General features: G+C 34.4%; 1 non-coding gene across 1 annotated transcript; it reads left to right on the top strand.

Annotated features, from left to right (window-relative positions):
• Positions 1 to 14,711: 14,711 nt before the first annotated feature.
• On the top strand, positions 14,712 to 14,818 carry LOC131171497 (small nucleolar RNA R71). Its single transcript, XR_009142157.1, has one exon. It is a non-coding gene; the product is annotated as a small nucleolar RNA R71 (small nucleolar RNA).
• The last annotated feature ends 209 nt before the right edge of the window (positions 14,819 to 15,027 follow it).

Here is a 15,027-nt window from a genome sequence, read left to right on the forward strand (position 1 = left end):
TACCAATATGTCACATTTTATAGTCTTTTAGTGTTGGTACATGTTACCCAATTCATTTCCATGTATAGTGCACTTTAGTGCAATTTGTCGGATTCCGGTATACTAATTTGACCTAATCGGACGACCTAGTTACCTCAGTTTTTGGGTTTCGGTCAAAACTACAAACTTGTAGATCTATGTCTCATTGCACTCAGGGAAAAATTTCAGGTCATTCTGAGTTTACTAGACCAATTTATGGTCATTTTACTATTACTGGTCAAAGTGCATCAAAATTGGTCACTTTAGGTCATTTTAGGTTCAGCTAGTTTTTGGACCCGAATTTGTACAAGCTATTTGACTTGCTTATGGTCATTTCTGGGATTTGGTGTCTCCATAAGACTTGTAGATATATTTCTCAACTATTCAAGTTAAAAATTTCAGGTCAATTGAACCTGTTTTGAGTGTGTTATGGCCAATACACTAACTACTGCACAAATGGTTAATTTTCAGGCCTTAAATGCACTAATCCGAATTTGGTCTTTTTTCAAGTTACTTTCCAAGCAGAATTTTGGTAAGCTTCCTTCATAAAAGTTGGCACTTTTTGTGCCTAGTTTCACCTCCAATTGGTCTCATACCAATTGGAGCCACACACTTAAGGTTATAAGCCAAAACACACACTGCCCTATTGCACATTGTCCATCACTCATCAGAGGACACTTTTAACACTTACCAAATTACTCATTCATGCCCATTTCTGTTTTGTACCATAACCTAAACACATTTTACTTCACATTATTGGTCATTTTGGCAACTTATAATCACACTCAATATGCACCTTATAGTACAGAATTTTTCAAGTTCAAATTACAAATAATTCAATCACCTAACCTAGCTCATTTATATGTCCAATCTCACACCTTGATACACATACACAAGCTTTTCCATAACAAGTACCACAGTTCAAAAATAATATTCCATAAACTAAACCATGAAACAACATTTTTATGGTCCACAATTCAAGCTGCCGATTTGTACCTCACTTTGAATAAAGTTCCAAGCTTCCAAATTCAAGTATATATTCACATATACTTAGTATACATCACCTAATTTATTCTTACACATATAAACACTTAATCAACCCTTTAATCTACCATTTACAAGCAAGAATAAACTACCTTAAGGAGTTTCCATGGCTACCAAAAATAAACATCTCCCTTAATAAATCAATCTCCAAAAATCTCTCCACAATTCAAGTACCCTTAACATCCTCACAAACTTTAATGAAGCAATAATCAAAAACACATACTTACCACTTTGGAAACTCTTCAAAACCTCTCCAAAACTTGGTCTTCTTGTTGCCTATCTACTGCCCAAGGTGTATGGACAACTTTTAATGAAGGGAAGTGGAGAGAAAGAAGCTTGGATCACACTTGCATGGAGCTCCAAAACCATGCGGCAATGGAGTTTTTCCTTTCTCCATTTTCGGCAAGTTCTCCAAGGTTGAAGAAGAAGATGAATCTGCTGTCCAAATGCAGATTAAGTGGTCCACTTTAGTGAGTTAGTGGAGCACTATTGCAAATTTAATGTTTATTTAATCATAACCTTCCTTATTCCCACATTAAGCTCCTAACTTTAGCTATTTACATTAGGTACCACTAATTTAATTTTTCATGACATTTTCCAAGTGTAATATCATTTATTTTTAATGGAAATTTAGGTCAAAAGACAACTAGGGGTGTCAAATGACCACAATGCCCCTGTTCGGGTTGCATTACCGATTTTTTGGTAACACCGGGTTTTGTCCGTTTTTCGATTTCTCACTTTCCTTTGTACTAATTAATTAATTTTTCTTTGATATTTCTAATAGTATTTACACTTCAATAGACATTTATTTAAGTCCTAAAAATATTTTTCAAGGTTCCCTGTGATCCAGGGCTAATCAACGGTCCACGCCGCGACTTCCCATTGTGATCACCCATCGCTAGGGTTCTCGGCTCGTTTAACTTGGTTACATTTCATTGCTATTATTTTTTCTTTGTTTTTCTTGTATTTTCTTTTCTTGTATTTCTTTATTTTATGTCTCCTCATCCATATCTAAGTGTAGTTCTAGGCATCTTAACTGTCCGGACAACACTGGTCACCGGAACAGTAGAACGCACTACCGAACTTAGGGGTGTTACAATTCTCCCCCCTTTAAAATAAATTTCGTCCATGAAATTTTACCCAATAGCCATCTTACAATGGTCATACGTTTATTTTCTCCTTTCTATATGATCGTATAATCTTCTTTCCCTCGAATTTGTATAAGACTTTTAACAATCTAATACAACATTTAATTTGTTTGTATAACACCAATCTTCTCTTACTAATGTGTTGTCTAATATTTCGTTCATGTTCCTTCTTGAACGACCCTTGAGGTCATGTTAGAATGATTTATCTAGTCATTGGTCCTCTGACCATTCTAGTCAATAGTCTTCCTCACATTCGTAACATTTCTTTGTTATATCTGAACCAATTGTTCAAATTTTTGCCTCCACAATTCTTTTTATCTATTAATATTCTATAACTTACTTCTTTTTGTACTAAACTATAACCTTTCGATTTTCTAACTTTGAGTTTTAAATCCCTAAGTAGGATTTTCAAACTTATTTCTAACAATTAAATTCTGGCCTAGCATAACTATACCAAAATAGATGCTGTTGGCAACTATTCTCATCTTGGTGTACTATCAGGTAGTACGTAGCTCTACACAATAATCTCAAGTCAGTACTGTAATCTGTAGCTTACAGTACAACATCAAGAACATTGCATAGTTACTATGATATATCCCAATAGATCAAATTTTTCGATATTTTATCCTTTTCGAATTTACTGATATTCGAATCTTATTCTGATTACAATATCCATTAACAATTACTAACAGTAACATCCTTGCCTTCATCTAGAGCAATTCTATTACCGTAACTTACTTTTACGTCCTCTTGCCTTACATTAAGTAGGCTTGCCATTTAGCTTTATAATTTATGGTGTGTTGGAAAATACTTGTCGCCAATAAACTCTTTCAAAACTAATTTCACTTATTATCACAATCCTTATCTTAAAGGACTAATCACTAATGCATCAAAATTTATTCCCCTATAAAGGAATAACAACAGAACATATAATTCTAACACTAACATAAAAGTATGCAGATTCCAGGTCAAACAATACATAAACGAAGAGTGCCATCCTTCTTCTTAACAAACAATACTGGCACTCCCCATGGTGACACACTAGGGCGGATGAAGCCCTTTTCAAGTAGTTCTTGCAATTGTATCTTCAACTCCTTCAACTCTACTGGTGCCATTCTATATGGTGTTATGGAGATTGGATTCATACCAGGCATAACATTAATTTCAAACTGCACCTCTCTTTCCGGAGGTAATCCTGGCAATTCATCAGGAAACACATCTGGAAAGTCATATACTGTAGGGATGCCCTCAATGCTGGACTCCCCACTTGGGTGTCTACCATATGTGCCAAGTATGCTTCACAGCCCTTTATGATCATTTTTTTCTGGCTAGTGCAGCCAAAATGATGTTTGATGGAAATAGCTGCCTCTCCCCTTGTATTACCACATCACTATACTGAGGGAGACCAAAGGTGACTGTTTTCAATCTACAGTCAATCATGGCATGATGCCTAGCTAACCAATCCATGCCCAAGATGATATCATAATCTCTGAAGGGCATTTCAATGAGATCAGACAGAAAAGTATGTCCTTGGATCACCAAAGGATAATCCCTATACATTCTATTAACCCTGACCTCTTGTCCTAACGGACTGGTTATTAGCACCTCAAAGTTCATTTTTTTGTATATGGAACAGCAATGCAATCAATGATGCTAGCACTCACATAAGAATGGGTAGAACCCGGATCAAATAACACAAACACATCTTGATTAAAAATTGAGACGATACAAGCCACAACATCAGATGTCTCGACTTCTTCTCTCTGTCTCATTGCGTAGACTCTTACTGGAGCACTATCTTGCTCTGATTGTTTCACTGTGCCTTGGCTGCCTGCTGGGTTACCTCTACCCCTGCCTCTACCTCTGCTGGGTGGTTGTGAACCTCTAGTGACAGGGCTCTGAACTGACCCTTCAGCAGAAGTAAGAGGTGGTCCAACTATACGGGCACTGGTGCAATCCTTGGCAAAGTGTCCTATGCCTCCACAGTTATAACAGGCTCCTATGGCCTTGTAGCATACCCCACCATGATTTTTACCACAAATTTCACATTGGCAGGGAGGGTAGGAACTTCTAGTTGTTTGATGACTGGACCTTGGTGGTCTCTGCCTTGATGATCCACCTCTGTTATATCCCTTAGCTAGGGGCTCGTCAAATTCTTTTCTCTTCCTCAAATTACTACTTAAACTCTGACCCATAGGTTTCTCCCTCTTCTCAATTTCACGTTGCCCTTGTGGGGGTTGGGTCTATACTTGGGCTTGGGCTAACAGATTATTAGCCATTTGTTGAAAGAAATTGGCCATTTGCTGGGCCATTTGTGCAATAATTTGTACTGGTAAAACTGGTACAGTCAGGCCTTCGACACTTTGTGGAGCTGAGGCCTCAACTTGTACCTCAGCCTCTATCGGTTGATCGACTAAACGATCACCCTTTTCCATAGTCAATTTGAGGATCTTAGACCTCCTGATCAAATAGCATAAGGAGATTTCCTCTCGTTAGTACATATTTATAATGTAATGTACTGTATGTATCAAACAATGACATTAAGCAGTTGTACTATGAAGAAAGAATATTCAAATTATAGGTGAAAACAAAATTTAAAAACTAGCTCTGATACCACTAAAACATGTCACACCCTACCCCTCTGTAAGGCATAACATGATCCCGTAGTATACCTAATGAATTACCAACTTCGTCTACTGATAACCCATTAAATACACTACAAGGGATTTTAAAACTTTTCTTACTTCTTTTTCACAGTGGTGAGCACTATTTACAGGTGCTAAAAACTTTTTTGAACTGAAGTGAAACAGCTAACACATTTGAATTATTAGTAATTCCTGTAAAAATTTTGATAGAGTGCCATCTGTATTTTGAATAAAACAGTTCTTCAAAAACCTGTAAAAAGCACTTCAAATATATTTCTCAATCTCAAACTCCAACATTTAATCAACACAATATGTTTCTCAACTCAAAACCACAATAATTTTTCAATATTTTCAAAGACTGAGATAAAAGAAATATAGTACAAATTTTACAAGCCCAAAATAATTTACAATTTATTTGACAACTTCAATGTACAATTTTAATTTACAACTACTCAAAACTAAGAACACTATATACATACAGTGATTATACATTATAATACAAAATGCAAAATATGGTATACTCAATATACCCGATGATCTCTCACTGAAGCACTAGCAGCCTAGTCACGCTCACTACCTATCTACCTGCGACAGTAATGAAAAGTTATCGCTGAGTAAAATTTACTCAGTGGTGCACAATAACAATTTGAAATGCGATATATAAATCTTTTATTCACAATTCACAAATCAAATGATTCACAATTCCATTTCACAATTTACCAAGTTCATATAACATAAATTTGATCAAATATCTGAGTAACACAGTTTTGCAAATTAATAACACAATTTGATCAAATAACTGAACAATACAGTTTTGCTAATCAATAACACAATTTGATTAAACAACTGAATAACACAGTTTTACCCATCAATAACACAATTTGATCAAATAACTGAGGAATACAATGTTGCCAATCAATAACACAATTTGATCAAATAACTGAATAACACAGTTTTGCAAATCAATAACATAATTTAAGCCATGACACAATTTTTTTCGTAAATGCCATGTTGTACACCACGACAAGACACACTCACCCCAATAATCGAAATCAATGAGGGAGGAAGCTAGCTAGATAATGAGTACTCATCCACACTCACCTCAGACTGGCAAGTCAAAGAGGGAGGAATATAGTGTACCTATCAGAGCACTTGCAGGCGTTACGTATCACCATCCCTGCAAGCTCCTAAGTTCACGCGTGAGAGTTCCTAGGAATCATAGGCATTACATATCGCTGTCCCTACTTTGCTCCGATATCACTAAACACAATTTATTTCAAAATTTCCATTTACAAAGTAAGCAACACAATAATTTCCAAATAATATTCCCAAAACGAAAACAATAAAAAATTATTCGTAACTCATTTCTCCAAATAAATTTGCTAGTAAAAGCAGTGAATATAAAAGTATTGTGCACGGACACAATGTAAAACTATAATGTTCAATTAAATTTTTAAGTAGAAAATGAGAAGTCAAAATTATTGTGCACAAATACAATTTAAAACAATAACATACAAATAATCATAATTTATTTCAATTGAAAAATTCAAAAGATATAACTATTGTGCATAAACCTCTAATAACTATCTTTTGGCTCTGACTAAGTGTTTCCTTCTCTTTCCCTGAGTCTTTGCTAACTGAAACACACAATTTGAAGTGCTTCAGTAGTCATTTAAACTTTCTCTAAGAATAAGGTTCAAAAATTAAATTATCGAATTATATTATTTCCTTAGTCAACCTAAGATGTTGACCCTCGATGCAGTCTAGGTGAATAAGGTTTCAATGTTACCAACATGTCACATTTTATAGCCTTTTAGTGTTGATACATGTTACCCAATTCATTTCCATGTATAGTGCTCTTTAGTGCAATTTGTCAGATTCCAGTATACTAATTTGACCTAATCGGATGACCTAGTTCCCTCGGTTTTCGGGTTTCGGTCAAAACTACAAACTTGTAGATATATGTCTTATTGCATGCGGGGCAAAATTTCAGGTCATTCTGAGTTTACTAGACCAAGGTATGGTCATTTTACTATTACTGGTCAAAGTGCATCAAAATTAGTCACTTTAGGTCATTTTAGGTTCGGCCAGTTTTTTGGACCCGAACTTGTGCAAGCTATTTGACTTACTTATGGTCATTTCTGGGCTTTGGTGTCTTCATAAGACTTGTAGATATATTTCTCAACTATTCATGGTAAAAATTTCAGGTCAATTGGACCTGTTTTGAGTGAGTTATGGCCAATACACTAACTACTGCCTAAATGGTCAATTTTCAGGCCTTAAATGCACTAATCCGAATTTGGTCATTTTTCAAGTTACCTTCCAAGCAGAATTTTGGTAAGCTTCCTTCATGAAAGTTGGCATTTTTTGTGCCTAGTTTCACCTCCAATTGGTCTCATACCAATTGGAGCCACACACTTAAGGTTCTAAGCCAAAACACACACTGCCCTTTTGCACATTGTCCATCACTCATCAAAGGACAATTTTAACACTTAACAAATTACCCATTCATGCCCATTTCTTGTTTGTACCATAACCTAAACACATTTTACTTCACATTATTGGTCATTTTGGCAGCTTATAATCACACTCAATATGCACCTTATAGTACAGAATTTTTCAAGTTCAAATTATAAACAATTCAATCACCTAACCTAGCTCATTTACATGTCCAACCTCACATATTCATACACATACACAAGCTACCATAACAAGTACCACAGTTCAATAATAATATTCCATAAACCAAACTATGAAACAACATTTTTATGGTCCACAATTCAAGCTGCCGATTTGTACCTCACTTTGAATAAATTTCCAAGCTTCCAAATTCAAGTATACATTCACATATACTTAGTATACATCACCCAATTTATTCTTACACATATAAACACTTAATGAACCCTTTAATCTACCATTTACAAGCAAGAATAAACTACCTTAAGGAGTTTCCATGGCTGCCAAAAATAAACATCTCCCTTAATACATCAATCTCCAAAAATCTCTCCATAATTCAAGTACCCATAATATCCTCACAAACTTTAATGAAGCAATAATCAAAAACACATACTTACCACTTTGAAAACTCTTCAAAACCTCTCCAAAACTTGGTCTTCTTATTGCCTATCTACTGCTCAAGGTGTATGGGCAACTTTTAATGAAGGAAAGTGGAGAGAAAGAAGCTTGGATCACACTTCCATGGAGCTCCAAAACCATGCGGCAATGGAGTTTTTCCTTTCTCCATTTTCGGCTAGTTCTCCAAGGTTGAAGAAGAAGATGAATCTGCTGTCCAAATGCAGATTAAGTGGTCCACTTTAGTGAGTTAGTGGAGCACTATTGCAAATTTAATGTTTATTTAATCATAACCTTCCTTATTCCCACATTAAGCTCCTAAATTTAGCTATTTACATTAGGTACCACTAATTTAATTTTTCATGACATTTTCCAAGTGTAATATCATTTATTTTTAATGGACATTTAGGTCAAAAGACAACTAGGGGTGTCAAATGACCACAATGCCCCTGTTCGGGTTGCATTCTTGATTTTCGGTAACACCGAGTTTTGTCCGTTTTTCGATTTCTCACTTTCCTTTGTACTAATTAATTAATATTTCTTTGATATTGATAATAGTATTTACACTTCAATAGACATTTATTTAAGTCTTAAAAATATTTTCCAGGGTTCCTCGTGGTCCAGGGCTAGTCAACGGTCCATGTCACGACTTCCCGGTGCGGTCACCCATCGCTAGGGTTCTCGGCTCGTTTAACTTGGTTACATTTCATTGCTATTATTTTTTCCTTTGTTTTTCTTGTGTTTTCTTTCCTTGTATTTCGTTATTTTATGTCTCCTCATCCATATCTATGTGTAGTTCTAGGCATCCTAGCTGTCCGGACAATACTGGTCACCGGAACAGTAGAACGCAATATCGAACTTAGGGGTGTTACACTAATTACATAAATTCATAGTTTACATGATATACGAATTAATTACATATAAAAGAGCTAATTTATTAATTTAAATCACATACATATTAATGATAATTCCATTATTTGCATTACAATATAATAACTAATTATAATATACAAACTTCGTAATATGACTTTTGTGAGCCCTATCTACATGCATTGTTGAGGAGGTGATAACCTTGAACACTTTTGACAATTCTGCAGATTTGGACTCTAAAAAAAAAAAAAATTCCAGTCTAATGTCCACTGGGTTTTAGCTTCAGCACCTGCATGAAAGAAATAAATCCATCGCGCTAAGCATTGCTACTTAGTGGTGCAATAATATAATAAGAAAATAATATATACAAATAAAGAAAGTAATGAAGCATAATTTGGATACTCAGGAATTTAATTTAATTTAGCATGATATTTCTGGTATTAACTATCTTTTATTCTAATTTGTTCCTCTTTGGAAGCTCTTAGTTCCTAGATTCGCAGTAATAATATACAATATACAAAATTAATAAAAATACTAAGTTTATATTCATATAGTTATAGAAGGTACATTTGCGATATTTATTTAAGTTATATCTATTTTTGCTAATCTTTCATCACTTTACTTAACAATTTTTATGTGGTTTGGATAATTTTATAATAACTAATATTCTTAATTTTAACTAATTCTTTTCAAGTCTTTTTAACTCATTTATTTAATTTCTAATATTTTTAATTCTAATATTCTTAATTTATTTCACTACCCAAGTAACCTATGACAAGCTGACTAAACTGGATAAGCGAGTCTCTGGGCACTAGACACCATGGTATCTTGGGCCATCATACCATGGGACGTGAAATATGAAACATCAACTATGTATGCAATCAATATGGCTAAAAAGCCATGATAATAGATAATCGGACATACAAGCCATGAAGGCGGGCATAAAGCCTTACGCAATACTTATCAAACAATACCTTATTGGCATGCCAATCTATCTAATCTGATACACGTGTCTAGGCAATACATGGGCACATTAGTACCATTTAATGTTCTTATGTTTTATTATTTCATTACATATTTTTTTTATTTATATTTTATCGCATTTTAAATTCTAATTACGATGGAAGTATAATTTCCAACTCACATTAATACTGATGGTTGTTGATTCTACCAAAAATTAAATTAACTGAATTTACCAGTAATGAAATATTTTCTGCAGTAAGGGGTAATCCAGGTTGAATCCTAGAGACTGTGTTATTAAATTTCATGCACTTGTGTAATAGGAAAAGAAAAGGTGGGAGGGGGTTGTAACACTAAATCAGAAAAAAGAAATCATGATAAGAAAGTAAAGAACTAAATTTAAATATGAAACTCTCAAATTAAACAAACTTCAGTCCAAGGTAATTAACATTCCAATGCATGACTCGATCATAGACAAAAGAAATACAATTATCTCTTATTGAATACTTAACGTAGATTTACCAAATAGCGAGGTAAAACTCCTAACTTCCCTATACTCATCAATTCAAGCCTAACACCCTTGCTTACTCTAATTATTAACTGAATTGGTATTAAGCAATCCTCATCAAATTAATAACTGCTTTAAGAACAGGAAGTAGTTAAGTTGAACAACGATTTATAAAGCATAAACCATTTAATTCATCGTATTGTTTCCTTAGGTTACTATCAAAAACTTGAATCATAATCAATAAAACCTAATTGCTACTCACATTCAATCTTACACAATAATTACAGAATATAAAGATGAACTAGCAATTGATCAAATCCAACAATTAACTAATAGGCCTTTTTAGCAAATCATTCAATAGATAAAAAATAATTAAATCAGGAAAAAAATAGATATTCAAAAAGACATAATTTAAATTAAAAACCTGATCTCACAAATCATGCAATAGAACTAGAATCCCTTGAACTAAATTTAGAACTTAGCCACTCATGTTCATGGCTTACAAAAAATTGAAGAAAAATAAAGAATAAAACTAAAAAGAGAATGGAGAATGAATGTCTTCTATGGTGTTCAAAGCTGCTGAATGATGTATGTCGGCTACTGCCCAAAGATGGTCTTTATAATAAAAAACCTAATCCCAAAGATGAGAGCCAAACTTGGAAAAGTTTTGAAATTCAAAAGACAAATTTTCTGCTGTGCAATCACGATAGTTTTTCAGCCACTTCCCTTTCGAATCTGCCTCTGCCTTCTTCAAGAAAGTTGTAGCCCCATTTCTTAGCTTTCTAACAGGTACTAATTTTCCCGAATTTGAGGTCTGCAGCCCAAGTTATGGGCTAAAAATGGAGACTGGTTCTGATAGAGTATCCAATCCATAATGACAACTTCATTGCCATTGTTGACAATTAAAATGGCCTTATCTTGCTTCTAGCCCTTCATAGAAATTGTGGAGGTGGCTCTTAAGGTTCAATTCGGCTTGGTTTGCTTTATTTGGACCTCTAGAGCTCCAGATACAAAATAAATACTGAAACTGGTTGTGACATATCAATTCTGGGCTTTTGCAATAGATCCATAGCTCATTTTGTCAACCTTGAAGACTGATTTGAGCTTTCGTCTCTCTTTGTCATTTGTAGTGCTCCGACTTAGCTTTTCAATGAATTAAATAGCAATTAATTCTGAGACCCATAACTTTAGAAACACCTGAAAAATATAGCAAAGGTCAAATTAATGCACATGCTGAAAATTTTTTCATTTAACACAATTATTCCAATAACTATCTAAAAATATGCCTAAATGATAATTATACTTTAATTAACTAAATTAGGCATAAAAATACACTAGAAACACTAAATGTGATGAGAGTAAAATTAATATATTATGCACTTATCAAATTCCCCCACACTTTTTCCATGCTTGTCTTCAAGCATGACTTAAACTCTCAATCAACTCCACTTAGAAGTTCACTTAACTTCACCCTATTATAACATTTTCTAACAAAAAATTAAAAGTTTGAAAGAAGAGGCAAGTAAGGTAATAATTATCACAACAAATTCCATCAACACCATACCAATATATCAACAATTCTCCAGCACAAAACAAAAGGCTTGAAATCAATTAAGCTCACACAATTAAAGTTCCATAAAATTTTAAATCAATACATACTAAAACACAAGGCTAATTTATTAAGGCACAACACTTATAGCTCTTTGCAAATCTTAGGGGAGATAGAAATGGCTTTTTTTATATATTTAAAATTGGTACTTCTCTCTCGTCACAATTACCCCTTTTTTTTTCTTTATTTTAACCGTCACCTTTAGAAAAGCACCTTGCTCATATCCTAGCTAGCTTTTGGCTTGAGAATCGACATGGAATTTATGAAGACCCCTGGTTACTTTGCTTAACTAAAATAGTGGAGCAATTTTCAAGTTCAGCCTTTTATTTCCCCAAATTTATGCATCTACATATTATAAAGTGCCCTGATAGATTAAACAAAGTTTTGAAATATGCATGACAGTAGTTTAAAACACACATAACTAATCATTTCACCATTAAATCAAGCTTAAATGATTTATGCAGGAAAAAAAATTGCTCTATGGAATGGAAAAGAGAGAAAATCCATCATTAAAGTTACTATTACCTTGCCTAAAATCTCAAAAATTCAATCTAAAATAGAAAAGTCATTTCAAGGCCAAAACACTTTTGTCCAAGAGTTAATATAGAATCATGAATTAAGCTTATGGGAATGATTTTTTTTTTTTTAACATAATTGCAGTAACAAATTTCTCTTCCCCCACACTTAAAACTTACATTGTCCCCAATGTAAAGCCCAAATGCAAAAGAAAAGGAAAAAAATGCTAGAAAATAAAATAAGATAAGGGAAAGAAAACAAATCTGATTGTGGCTAACAAGCCACCTATGGGTTGCCTCCCAAGAAGCGCTTTTATTTATTATCAGCTCGACATGACAAAGCTCCTTAATCCACATAAATTGGGTTACTCAATTTGAACTCCTCCACTGTATGCTCCTGAAACCCCTCATAAAATGGCTCAAGTCTATGACCGTTGACCTTGAAGACTTTGTTAGTTCCTAAACTTTAAATTTTAACTGCACTATAAGAAAACACATTAGTAACAACAAAGGGTCCAATCCAATGAGAACTCAACTTACCAGGAATCAATTTCATTATGGAATTATATAATAAAACTTTTTGTCTAATCACAAGCTGCTTCCTTAGTTTGTCATGGAATGCCTTGGTCTTTTCTTTATAGATTCTAAAATTCTCATAAGCCTCAAGTCGAATTTCCTCTAATTCATGCCATTGTAATTTTCTTTCTAACTCATCCTCCATGCTTAACTCAAAAACATCCTGCACAAATGTATCAACAACATCAATAGAAAAGACAAAATGATTTTCAGCAGGATACTTCATGGCATCAAAGATATTAAATTTGACGGTCTCTCCATTAAACTTAATAGTTAAGGTACCCTCATCTACATCAATTTTTGTTTTAGCAGTTTTTAGAAAAGGTCTTTCAAACAAAATCAAAGCTGATTTTGATATGAGAGCACTATCCTCAATATCCAGAATGTAAAAATTTGTAGAAAAAAATCAATTCTCCAACTTGCACTAACACATCCTTAACTACTCCCAATGGGTAAGCATTAGAACGATCAGCTAACTGAATAATGACACTGGTTTCTTTCAAAGGACCTAAATTCAAAGTCTGAAAAACTGAATATGACATGACATTAATAGATGCTCCTAAATCTGCCATTGCACTTTCAAACCTAGAATCACCTATTTTGCAAGGAATAGAAAATGAACCTGGATCCTCACACTTAAGGGGTAATTTTCGCTGAATTAATGCTAACACTTTTTTTCCCACACTGATATTCTCATCATTTCTCAACTTGCGCTTTGTAGTGCATAATTCCTTAAGGAATTTAGCATACCTGGGGATTTGTTTGATTGCATCAAGTAAACGTATATTAACCTCTACCTTCCTAAAAGTCTCCAAAATTTCTTTCTCTTGTTCTTCTTTCTTAGTCTTGGCCAACCTGCATGGGAATGGAGGAAGAACAGAATTATTAACCTTATTCAGTTTAGGTTCAGTATTTACCTCAACTTCAGGAACTTCAGACTCTTTTACTCCTTGCTTTTTCTTTTTCATTGACTTATGTGGAGTCTGGTTATCAACTTCTTTCCCACTTCGCAACATTATAGCCCTGGCATTTTCTCTGGGATTCATTACTGTTTGGGATGGAAGCTTTCCAGAACCTTGAGCTTCCAGCTTACTCACAAATGAAGCTAATTGACCAATTTGCTATTCTATGTTTTGAATGCTATTTCTGGTCTCCTATTGAAACTATTGTGTATTGTTAGCCAAAGCCTTAATAATTTCATCAAGTGACATACCTTGATTTGAGGGAGGCAGAGGTGGTAGATTCACTTTTCTCTGTTACTGGTATTGGTTTTGCACCGGTTGATTCCCATAACTCATATTATGATGATCTTGCCATCCTGGATTATAAGTATTAGAAAAGGGATCATACCTGCATTGTGGCTGTCCATAATTTCCTACTGCATTAACATGTTGCATTGATTCATCCTCTTGTAACGCAGAACACATGTCAGTAGCATGACCCGAACCCGAACAAATCCCACATACCTTAACAGTTTGCATGTTTCCTACAGCCAATTGCCTCACCAAAGAAGTTAAATCAGAAATCTATTTCTCAAGGTTGGATGTACTTACCTCATTAACCTTCTTAGGTGTGTGATCCATTCTCATTCCAAACTGTTGAGAGTTTGCTGCCATGTTAGCAATCAGCCTCCTTACTTCTTCTGGTGTTTTGTCAACCAAAGCTCCTTCACTAGCAGCATCTATCATACTGTAGTCCATTGATAGAAGTCCCTCATAGAAATACTGAATCAATAGCTGCTCACTTATTTGATGTTGGGGACAACTTGCACATAGCTTCTTAAATCTCTCCCAATACTCATATAAACTCTCCCCATTGTACTGTCGGATCCCACAAATTTCTTTTCTTATGTTGGCAGCACGGGAAGCAGGAAAATACTTTTCCAAAAATATCTGCTTCATCCCATTCCATGAGTTGACAGATCCAGAAGGAAGGTAATACAACCAATCCTTAGCTATGCCTTCCAAGGAGAAAGGGAAAACTCAAAGCTTGATTTGATCCTCTGAAACTCCTTGACGTTTCATGCTGGAACACACAACATGAAATTCCTTTAAATGCATAT

The sequence above is a fragment of the Hevea brasiliensis genome, chromosome 12 (genome assembly GCF_030052815.1).
Source record: "Hevea brasiliensis isolate MT/VB/25A 57/8 chromosome 12, ASM3005281v1, whole genome shotgun sequence".
Taxonomy (NCBI): domain Eukaryota; kingdom Viridiplantae; phylum Streptophyta; class Magnoliopsida; order Malpighiales; family Euphorbiaceae; genus Hevea; species Hevea brasiliensis.